General features: G+C 37.9%; 1 protein-coding gene across 4 annotated transcripts in view; it reads right to left on the reverse strand.

The window, feature by feature from the left end:
- Window positions 1–12,306, reverse strand: part of LOC121641512 (neurocalcin-delta A) — a 90,224-nt gene that overhangs the window by 48,548 nt on the left and 29,370 nt on the right. For 3 of the 4 annotated variants that reach the window (XM_041987677.1, XM_041987681.1, XM_041987679.1), the window contains one exon: window positions 10,356–10,416. The gene's annotated coding sequence lies outside the window, so the exon portion shown is untranslated. Of the gene's footprint in view, window positions 1–1,485; window positions 1,577–10,355; window positions 10,417–12,306 lie in introns of all 4 variants that reach the window. The other variant, XM_041987680.1, reaches the window with a different exon arrangement.

Here is a 12,306-nt window from a genome sequence, read left to right on the forward strand (position 1 = left end):
AAACACTAATAAAAAAAATGATCCAATTATATCAAAGGAGCTTTTCGTGGATGCATGTGATTCAGTGTGTGTGCATGTGTTTAAGTGTACATGTGTGTTAGGATGTAGGGTGGGTAGCAGGCACAAGAGGGAATTCCTTCCTCCTGAAGACTCAGGAAGCAACAGCCTGAGAGGAAGTGAAAACAACTTCTCTTTCCAAGGCAAACTCTTTAGAAGTTGTTCTTTTGGCAACAAAAACACTCCCTACACAATGATTCAGTCTTTCAAACCTAAATAACTCAATTTTTGTTTGCAGTGAGTTACTATAATTGTCCGGAGGTCTGAAAATTTAGGCATTAAACAATGGTAGCTCCAACAATGGCAAATAAATCCAAAACAATACGAAGGAATGCCAACTCTATGCTTCTGGAAATGTTTATGTCAGGATAAATTGTTATCTGGCAGCGATAATTCAAGCAAGGATGCTGAACCTAAAGCAGAGAACTGAGATTTTAATCCCTGCAGCTGGTCTGAAGCTATTAGATAACAACAGATTACAAGTTAGATAATCACCTATCAGTCAGGGGAGGTGCACAACTGTCCACAAGGTTTGAGAAACACAATGATTTTGGATTCTCTCCAATAAAAAAATGAATGTTTAGACTTTCTAGTCACGCAACAAATAAAGCAGTTTTCATCATGATTCTCATTATTGATGTGCAGCCGACAAATCAGCAGCAACTATGTGATGCTATCATATCAATATGGAGAAAAACTCTGAGGAATATTTCCAACACCTTGTTAAATCTATGACACCAAGAATGAAGGCAGTTCTCAAGTTAAAGGGGTCCAACCTGGTACTAGCAAGGTGGACTGAATAAAGTGGCCGGTGAAGAGGCACTGTATATAGTACACCTTAGTTTGTTTGCTTAAACTCTTTTTAGCCACCAGAGCTCCATAGTATCTGCCCACACTTGCTCCTGTTCAGTATCAGCACACCAGCATCTGCTCTTCTGATCATGTCTTGTAGTTTTCATACCTCCAGGTTGGCACTGTGTCTTATCCCATACTTTTTAGTTACTTTGCAACACTGACTTGTTGAGTTTACATTTTCTTGCCCTTAAGCTTGTCTCCCAGTTTGCCCACACACACTTCCTCCACTGGATTCCTCTTTTTATGTCTTAGTCTCTCCCACAAGAGATGTAAGCAGAGGAGGTGAGGACAGACATGAGGAGAGAGGAGGCGGGTTGACAAGCATTTAACAAACTGAGATGGTCCTGCTTTAAAGCTGTCAATTTAAACTGATGTCAATTAAAAATGATGTATGAAACAGCTGCATCTTGTTGTAGCACAGACCACCAGTGAAGCTACTTGCAACCACCTAATGACTCTCAGAAATCTCACCTGAAACCAGTATTGTCTTGACACAACTAGTGAAGACAGCACTACAGAAGTGTTACATAATTACAAGGGTTGCGTTTTTTGTGTAATTGCCAATTAGCTCACATGCAGGAATCAGCAGAAGCCTGGCTGGCAGCCTGGGAAGTTCATTCATTTCCCACACACCATATGTCTACGAGTGTGACACTGTACTGTCCTGAGAGGAGAGACAAGGGAGGAAAAACACATAAATTAACCATCACTACTCATCTACATCTGATCAACAATCCAAACAGCGTAGAAATGTCTGAAAGAGATCCTTTCGGATTAGGTTTTCTTTTTCTGAAAATGCAAACCGTTCTTTATCCTGTAGAGTCAAAGGGGCAAAAACCAGAGTCTAAACTCAACTGATCTCACAGCTTCAGTCAGTACAATAGGTTAAATTCACAAATCACTGAAATGAGAATAAAAATCTCCTTTCTGTGAGTTATGTAAGTGCACTGCATGGGGTGGGCGAGTCGATGCACCTCGCTGAACAGGCTAATCCAACATACCGCGCTGAATGCCAAAACACATGACGACAGCATCTGTGCTGTTGTGTAATAGCATAACAGGTTACGACAATGTGTAGTAATTCATAATAAAAAGAGCAAATGAACGTAAATCAGAAGTCCATTAGGTTGACAGAAAAGTTTAGAGAGGAAGAAGATAATGTTAGGATCACAAGCCGGTCCGAATCACCTGCAGCCTCTCTGTTGGTTAATTTAAGAACCTGAAAATTCTCACTTTTTATGTTAATACTTTCAGATTTGTGTTTTTATCTATGAAACTGTAACACGTCTAATGGGAAGGTGACAACTAGTATTACAAAATGTATTGAAAGGTTCATTCTTATGTAACTTAACAGCAGGTCTTCATCTTCCTCAGCTACTTACCAGGCACAGTCAGTAAGATAAGAGAAGCTGACTAAGGGAAATTATTTTTCATTTAGCAAACAAGTTTCCTGATGTAGAAAGTTTTAAGAAATGTTTAAAAGCCGGATTCTGATTTATAATCTCTTATATGTGCATGTTTTTATTTAAACATAGCTTTGTTTTCACAATTTGGATGTTGAGTTTTATATTGCCTTGTATTTTTCCTAAAGACCTGAGTCATCAAATCTTTTATAGTTGTTTGTTATAGGTGGAGGTTTGATATAAACTTGTCCATCCTGCACTGTATTGTGTGTTATTTAAATGTGCTAAATTAAAAGAATGAGATAAACTGTAATTTTACTGTGCTGTTTTTTATCACTCTTATTTGACATTAGTTTGTGTTAGAGGAAATGATCAGAGCAGTTCTGGTGAAAGTGATGATGTTGTGAAATTGTTTATTAAGAATTAAGAAGTGTTGCAGTAGAAAAAAAAAACTATAAAAAAAAATTAAACCTTATTACAGTGCTATAAATGTGTTAATATTTGGACTGGTGTGGAAAAACACATTCATGTGTTTCTCAAAACAACATTTTGGGAAATGTTAATGTTAGTGGAAAATAAATAGGTTTTCAGACTATCATATGTATATTACAATATTACACAACATACAATACAACATACTGTATCTTGGGGGTTATAGATGGGGTAATGAAGAAAGACTGTTGTATGTCGCAAATGACTGGAAACTTGACAGTATGAAGCTAACCAAGTTACAAATCTACTTGGGGACTTCTCATCCTGAACACAAAGAAAAGTCTGTTGCTTACTTTAGAAATGAGCTGTAACTGTCATATATGGCAGAGTTGTTTAATAAAGCAGCATCTATCTCATCGAAAGCTCAACTCACCAAAGGTAGTTTGCAGAGTTTCTTGGTTTAAAATGCTCAACACTATATTAGAGGAATTGATCCTTCCTTCTGCTACTGACATGGTTTTAACTAAAGTTAATAAAGTAGCATCCAATAAACTAAAGACTATTTCGTGGCACATTTCTTTGTAAGCATCGGAGTGCATGTGGTAGAGGGATCAGGGATTGGGGAGGGGTTGACATTAATGTTGTCGGTGAAAAGGGGGCCCCGCAGAAAAAGTTTGGGAACCACTAGATTAAACTGACTACAGTCATTTAGATAGTTGATTGAACGCTGGAAACTGGAAGTCTGTAAGTCTGGAACAGCTGTTATCACGTTCAGGTACTTGAACACTGTGTCAAAAGAGCATGTCCAGCCACCGTTCCTGCAGCTCTGGGAGGTCGTACTTACATTAAAGAGTAGTGCGAGCTAATTCCTTACATCAACATGTTCACAAAGAAAATGCTAACTTGATGATGTTATTGTTAGCAGGCTTAACTTCACTATGTAAGACCCTTGTCACACTAGGCTAACAACCTCAGTCTGCAAGGAAAAAGTAGGTATACGCTGACTGGTTGGGCAGCAGATGCTGGAATTCACTAAGTGAAATTTGTTAGTGAAAACTGCATCACCTACCTCCTACAGTGAGTGCAGTTAATTATGATGGTTGCTAAGGTGGCTTTCTTCAGACCTTGGTAATGTGAACAATGATCTACTGCAGATTAAGGAGAAGGTTCAATTTTGATCCTTTTGGACTGAAAAAACATGTTTTTAAATATGTATGCACCTGTTTATCATAACTGCCATGTGTACTGTGCCTCTGTTTAAAGCTTTGTTTGTGCACTTCATCAAAAATTAATATAATTAATATAAAACCTAAAGGACCGTGGCCCTCGAGGACTGGAGTTTGAAATGACCATCTTAATAAAGCATTTGCCAAATAGCAAAAATGATCTCTAACCTTAGCAGAAATGTGTAAATCTATGTCTGCTTGCCAACCACTAACCAAGAGGCAGCAGCTGATCGCAGACCTGGCTTTGCACAGTTCTGCTTCTGGTGTAGTGTATACCAGTGCAACAATCTCAGTTCCAGCATCAGAAGGGTGCAACAGGCCAGGGCCCTATCTATCAGATTAGTCTTGTGGGACTCTATGTACAGATTGTGAAATAGGTAGAGATTAGGTGTAGGCAACCATGAAAAATCAATTTTATTTCTTAACAGCAGTATGTTGCCCCGAAAGACACTGCAGCAGAAAGTGTAGAATGTTATTAATGAATGGTTGGTGTCACTTTGCCCACTGAAAATGTGCATTTCAGACACATAAAAGTGATAGGCCTACAGGGATTTAAACATTTAAATAGACAAACTTTTGTTGCACTTATTTTACAGTTGAGACTGATGGGAGAATAATTACCTGAACAAGTATTTAGCATCCAGTCTCCAGAAAAAACTGTATATTTCAGCCCTGCATATATATATATATATATATATATATATATATATATATATATATATTTTTTTTTTTTTTTTATCAAAAACTGGTAGTTTAATACCTTACTAGACTAAGAGTAGAGCAGTAGAAAGAAGGTGAATATCCCTGCTTAAATATGCACACCACTAAATGGAATTATCAACCAGGAAGTCATTGGTAGACAGTTGTCTCAGTGTTTTTTCTCACATTACTCTTTTTTAAAACTTAGATGAAAGAGAAAGAAAGTCTTGGTTGTTACAGGAGGGTTATGGTCTGAAGCACAAACAAATGCTGCAACCCTGAGCTGCTGCTCTGAGAAACAGAGAGCCCACTCTTTCCTTAAAGCATACAAGCAGACCAGATAAAATCTCTGGAACAAAAACCTTAAACAGTTCATGCATCCTGCTCTTCTTCAACATTATATGGAATATATCTCTCAACACAAACATTTTCCAGCTAGTTTTATTTACTTTCAGAAATGCAATGCTAACTATCCACAATCCAGGCATAAATCTTCATCAATCTTACGGTACAATCTTCAAGAGTTTTAGTAACATTACAGCTCACTTCTCTCTTCACATTCATGAATTAACACCTTTGATCTAGATTTGATCATAATTCATAGTCGTCTAAGAATCCTATTTAAAAAAAGCTTTTATTTATTCCATTTACAGATAATGGTGGGCTGTGAAGAAACAGGAAATTGGGAGAGAAAGAAAAAACAAGGTTTGTTATACAATCAACGGACTGTCTCAAGAGTTACTCAACAGCATTACAACCCACTCCATCCTCAGTGATTCAGGAACTATAAACAGAATGCAGAAGACAAGACTGATGGCCAGTCTGTCCCATCCCTTTGTGTTGTTTTTTTTTAATGGCAGATGTCTGACTGGATGCAGCGAGAGGATTAACTAGGGCCCATGGTCTCTGTCTTCATCTTATCAGAGAGCAGCAGGTTGGAACTCAGAAGCAAAAAGAGACACATCACCACCTCCCCTATGAGTCATTCTCTGGTCCCCTGCTCACTATCACTGATGCACACATACACAAGGACATGTATATACACACACTCCTACACTGCATCAAAATATTCATACAGAAATAGAGCCATAGTCTCTGCACATTGGAGACTGTCTATTGTCACGGAAAGGTAGGACAGATACAAAAAAAGATTATATAAAGTTAGTAAAATACATTTTATTTAACCTAAAATGACTGGAAAATGGGAGCCGGTGATCATCTTGATAATTCCCACATCCACAAGAGAGGAAACTCAGGCACACATCTTAGATGTTTGCATTGCACACATCAAGTACAGATTGTGAAATCAACTGCAGAAGGACTGAACTGACGTTTGGAGTGGCAACTTTAGGAAGTTTAGTACACAGTTTGGGAGGAATTTTTCAATCTGGTACTTCCTTCCTAGCCATCTAAGAGTCGCATCAGCCCTGGATCTACTGGTACCCTGGGACGGAGGAGTGTATTGGAATGTGTATACCATGTATAAGCTGTGTATCTACATTTTCCACTGATTGGGAGGGAAATACTGTAGTAGACTGACGAAGAGACTATTATATTGTCATGATAAATTAATATCCACACAGTGTCTTGATTACAGTCCTGAACACATCTGTTGCCACAGAACTTATCAGAAGCAGGTCTTTGGCTGTGTGGATTATGATGTTATCTTTTTTCCACCATGCTTTTTGTAGTCAGTATCTACAAGTGACATCTGACTTAAATGTCCTCCAACTTTTTTAGTTTTACATGAGGATGTGGAGGATGCTGATCTTAAACTGAGACATTCTTGGTACACTGAAGCATGTTTGCAGCTCAGGTGGTGGAGCTAAGTGCTTGTGCTGCTGCCCACAACAACTTTAACTGCAGCAGTGAAAAAGGTTCCCCCTTAAACAGTTTCCTGTGGCACGTTCCCATCACTGTGTAGGCTGTTAAAACTGGTGTTTGTGGTATAAGACAAATTCCTATCATAACAAAAATAAAACTGGTTTTCATATGAACCAGGGCACTATTGGGCACTGCTTATCATGCTCAGCAAATGGAGACAGAACAGAAATCATGTGTAATTCTAACACAGCGTTTTTTCCCTTAAAATTTGACATAGTTGTAATAATCTTGTTTTATGTGTAGCAGCTGCTTAACTGCGTCCTTTCAGATGGGGACAAAAAGCAGTTTTGTGAACCCTAACAGCTGACTCAAGTTACAGACTAAGAAATTTATAAATCGCTGCAGATTTTATAACAAGCGCTCAAAAAATGTATCACGTTGCAAATAAAATTACTCGTTCCTTCCAGAAGTACACTAAATCCATATTTGTTACCAGTAAAAGTGGCAATTTAATAAAAGACTAAAAACTGTATTAAACAGAATTTTGATCAGTGTTTGCAAGTCTGCATTTCAATCTACAGAAACTAAATATTTCATCCTTCCTCTTGAATAAAAAGAACCACAGAAAGATTAATTGAATTTTATGTCAATAAGGTGGGACATTTACACAATGCAGATAAGTAATAATAAAGATTTGATTTGATACATTTGCACATAAATCTAATGGTTTAATTTAAGTATAATAACCTGTGTGTCTATTTGGTCAAACATAGTTTCAAACCAGATTTAATTGGATATTATCGACTAACGTTTGTTAATCAACAACAAAAATATAGATTCATCTCATGTCAGTGCATCTGGTCCTTAAGTGTCTACAGTACCACACCGGCTTTTTACTGTTGGCTTTTATAGGTAAAGAGGATTTGATGGCTGCATGATGGTGTGGTGGTTAGCACTGCAGCCTCACAGCAAGAAGGTTGGGAGGGGGTTCTAACAAGTTGCATGTTCTCCCCACATGATAAAAAATAAAGACAAAGAAAGAATCAGGAAGGACTAGATTAAAATGTACTAAAAAGAGCCCTTTGCTAAAGCTGCACTACACATATGACCCCACTGATCCATAGACATTAAATAACAATAACACTATAAACAGAGGACCACTTAAACTATCAGACTCTTTTTCCTGTTTATTGGATTGGTCACACATGGTTTCAGCATGCATCTGCTCTCAGTCAGGTACTGTACACCTGGTATTAAAATGTAATCCACGTGCAAGTGTGACCTCTTATGATCGGATGTCATTTCCCTGCTCTTTATTCAAATAAACACAAAGCCTGCTTCATAACCAGTCAGCTGCTGGCAGCAAACAGGTGGTCAGAAGGAACTCTGGTAATATTCTGACAATTATTTCAAAAGGTTTTGTCATGTAATGATAATGGGAAAGAATAAATACACACTCACAAACTCAAGTTTCTGCAGTTTACATGTTGAGGTTACTGTGCAGAGATGCAAAGAATAAAAAATAAGTGTAATGTATGTTTGTATGGCATCAACTGGCTGTATGCACCTTGTGATGTGCAACAACAAATTCCAACATCAAGTTTAATTATGTTGCAAATGTTGCAATTAAACATTAGTTTTGAGTAACAGAAAACATGGACAGTGTGTGCAGAAAAATATGAGCTATCAACATTTGGGGTGAGGTGTAAAAACCGACTGCCTGGACTTTACAACTTATAAAGACAAAAGAAATGTCTTTTGTGCTTGCACTGAATAATAAGATTCATAAAAGGCAACAGACCAAAAATCTGTGATACTCTAAGGAGGTAAATTATTATTATTAATATTAGATATAGCTTTATTCATTGTAACTGTGCCTTAAAACTAAAGTTTATTAAGCTACTCCTTTATATGCAGTGTATCTGGCTATAACCCCAACTCATATCTCATCAACCCATATTTTATTTCCAGTTAAACATATTAAATGGTAAAACTAAGACATTTGTTCATTTCATGGAAAAATGATGGCAGTTACATGTCTCTAAATAGTTGGAATAAGGCTGGAAAAGTAATCGGCACAAATCAGAAACAACCGGAGGAGCATTTGACAACTTATTAGATTAAATAGCAACAGGTCAGCAACGTGGCTGGGCAGAGCCTCTCAGATGTAAAGATGGTCAGAGGTTCACCAATCTGAGATAAAATGGGTCTAAAAAATGTGTAACATTTTCAGAAAAATGTTCCTCAATGTAAAATTGTGAAGACTTTGAAGATCCACCATCTACAGTGTATAATATCATCAAAAGATTCAGAGAATCGGGAGGAATCTCTGTGCGCCGAGGACAAGGCTGAAGGCCAAACTAGATGCTGGTGATCCTGGGGCCCTCAGGCAGCACTGCATTAAAAACAGACTTGATTCTCTACTGGAAATCCCTGCATGGACTCAGGAAGACTTCTAGAAATCACTGTCAGCTCACTTTGAGATAGAAAAATTTAGGTTAAAGCTCTGTCATGCAAAGAAGAAACCATTTGTCAACACCATCCAGCAGTCTTCTCTGGACCAAAGCTCATTTAAAATGCTCTGAGGCAAAGTGAAAAAGTGTTCTGTGGTCAGATGGATCAAAATATGAAATAGTTTCAGGAAAGCATGGAGGGCGTGTCCTGCAGACTAAAAAGGAGAGGGAGCATCCAGCTTATTAGTGGACAGGTGACAAGCCTGCATCTCTGACAATATGTTGGGTTTGCATTATGGCCTATGGAAGCTGCGTGGGCAGGCTTTAGAGCAACATCTGCTCCCATCCAGACAACATCTCTTCCAGGGAAGGCCTTGCAGATTTCAGCAAGACAATGCTGAACCACATCCTGCATCCATCACAGCAGCATGGCTTCATGGAAGAGTCCGGCTGCTGATGTTGTACATCTTTAAAGCAGTAATTTAAAGCAGCTCATTAAATCTTGTAAAGCTGTAAATGTAACTTATAAAAGGTTTAATCAGTATATTTCATGTCTTTTAGTCAGAACTTACACGAGAGTTTAATAAATCTTCTTCCATCCTAAGCAGCAGATTTGCTGGTCATTATTTTTTTTTCTCTCAGCTTGCAACACTGTGGATATCTTGGGGCAGTTCAGAGCTTCCACTGACTCCAAGTGGCAAAAAGTGAGTGTGAAGCACAATCACAGTCGGCCTTGTTTTATGCAGTGGATCTCTCAAGTGGACAGACTGCAGCTGTCTAATGATGTGAGTGCCTTGCATGCCTGTGTTTGTGCTTATGGTTAGGAGAAAACATGTGCATCAAAAAGAAAAGGATGTTCAGGCCATTTATCTCATTTAATGTTAGTAACACAAACAGACACACATATTTGTTCCTGACTTATGAGTGTGCACACGTGTATGCATAACTATGTGTAATAGTTTGGAGGGATCCGGGGGCCTGGGAACTGTGGAAAACACATCGGGCTTCCTCTGGCTCATCTCAAGAGTCATGGGAAAAACAACAGGGCTCATGCACTGCAGACTGACCACCCAACATCTCACTGTTGAGAGGAGATGCTACACACCACCTTTAATGAGAAAGAGGGCAACGATCTTTACACTGATCCACAACTTTTCTGCAGAACAAAAACTCAAGAAGAATATGGCAGCATCATTCCAACACTTCAATGAGTGTATTCATCTGGACAGCACTAAGAAAGGACTAAACTATATAACTGGTAAAAAGCTTTTTAATGTGTCCTTAAGTTCATGGCGGAGCATTTTCTAAGTGTAAATGTGAGATGTAGGTTCTGTTAACGCCCAACCTAATGTGATGTTTTTTAAAGAAAATAGAAAACAAAGGTGTTATAATTATTTTGTACAAACCTTTCGTGTCTTCCTCTGGACTTTTAGAGCAACCTCTGTTGTTCCAACTGCACACTCAGACCTGAAAATAAAAAAAAGAAAGGAAAATGAACCAAACAGCTGAACAACGTCTAACAGCTTACAGCTATGTTGATAGATCTTAGGCAGGGGAATGCTGAAGTTACTGTCAGTGGAATGAAACCTTGTTTACTTTGGTACATCTGGAGGCCTCACAAAATACTAAGTAAAGCAGGGGTGGACATCGCATCACCAGGGATTAACATTTTAGGTTGTCTGGTTACAGAAGGGTGGCTTCATGTAAGTTACCAGCGCTTCCTCCTCCATTATCTTAATGGTAGGGGAAGCACTCCCTCGTCAATCGGCTGCGGCCATGATAAGTAACCGCTTGTGATTGGAGGTGCAGTTGTTACTCTCTTATTAGGGGTGTAATGATATAATAATCTACATTAACACATCAATCCAATGATAAATGAGACAAAGCATAAATCCAAACTAAGGCTGGGTTAAAAAATCGATTAATCAATTCTTGGTGATTTTTTTTATACTTTTCCTTTTCTGGTGACAACAGTGAACCTAATCTCTCATGACTTACCGATACAAGATCTTAGCATATACACTCAATTAAAAGGTTGCCTGCATCGCTTCTAATTTTCGCAATGCTAATGCTAAATTCAAATATTTAAAATAGCAATCATCATTATTTTGTTTCTGGACACCCAATGATAAAAATTCTAAAGGAAAGGCTTGAGAACTATCAGAAACTCCATAAATAAGGAGGAGAAATGGTTTTTGGCAGATTATGTTCAAAGCTGTGAACATAATCATAAAGCCCAGAAAGAGAAAAATAAAAACACAGGCAATAAAGTGATGAGATAATAAATGATACATACAAAAACATTTGCTCCAGTAAAACCAGTCTAGCTATAGGCAACTTTAAACATGTATGTCTAGAGCAGGTTTAGGTTATTGGATAGTGGTATGCATGTGAACGAGATCAGTGAGATAAGTGGGTTCTTCTCCATGTAGGGCTATGTATGACGATGAACTGGATCCTGCAATCACAAGAAGTCAGTGGAGGGAGCGAAGCAGAGGGGTTAAAGGCCTAGCAGCAGCTTTATGGATGGACTGTAAATGGTGAAGAACAGTTTCGTTAATTTAAAAATAAGGTGTTACAGGACGAACTGACGGTGAGGATAATCATTTCCATATCATTATAGGAAACCATGGCCCTCAGTTATACTGAGACCAATAAGCCATCAGATTCATGGTAAGGTTTTTTTTATTTTTATTTTTTTTTTTACCAGGTCTGTTTATTAGAAAAACAGGTTACAGCTGTTTTTACTTCAGTATTGGATCTGAGTAAATTAAAATAATGAAGTGTTAGTTCTGAAAAGCTGAGGGTTCAGATGGATTTTGCTGTACAATGAACTAGTTATTTTATAAGTTAGGAGCATATTTACTAATCTTGATACATTTCCGTGTTCATCTACAGGTTTTCAGAATACAAAGCAAAGAAATGGTCCAGCGGAGAGGGAGAGAGTATCTGTGAGTTTAAGCTGATGATCAGTGCTGTTACTAAATGCTGTTTGATAAAGGACATCATAATGCAGTTATCTAAACAGACCAGATGGCCGGAGCTGCATAGCAGATTACCCATTACAACTAAAAGTGACTTCAGATTTGACTTGGACTTTCAAAAAATGAGCTAGGAAGTTCTCTAGTGCAAGTTGAAGTATGGCCCACAACTACATACACAGACAAAAACAAAAAAAATGGATGTTTTTCCAGTCTGCTACTCAACATAGCTGATGTGCTTTTCAATAACAAATAGCTCATTTAACTGGAAATTACCGAAATTAAACATGGTTCTTGATTTCTAGAGGAAAGAAAGAGAGAGCTGGATCCAAAAATGTTAAAAATAAAATCTCAGCAGGCAAGAAAAATACATCTA

This window comes from Melanotaenia boesemani, chromosome 6 (assembly GCF_017639745.1).
Source record: "Melanotaenia boesemani isolate fMelBoe1 chromosome 6, fMelBoe1.pri, whole genome shotgun sequence".
NCBI lineage: Eukaryota > Metazoa > Chordata > Actinopteri > Atheriniformes > Melanotaeniidae > Melanotaenia > Melanotaenia boesemani.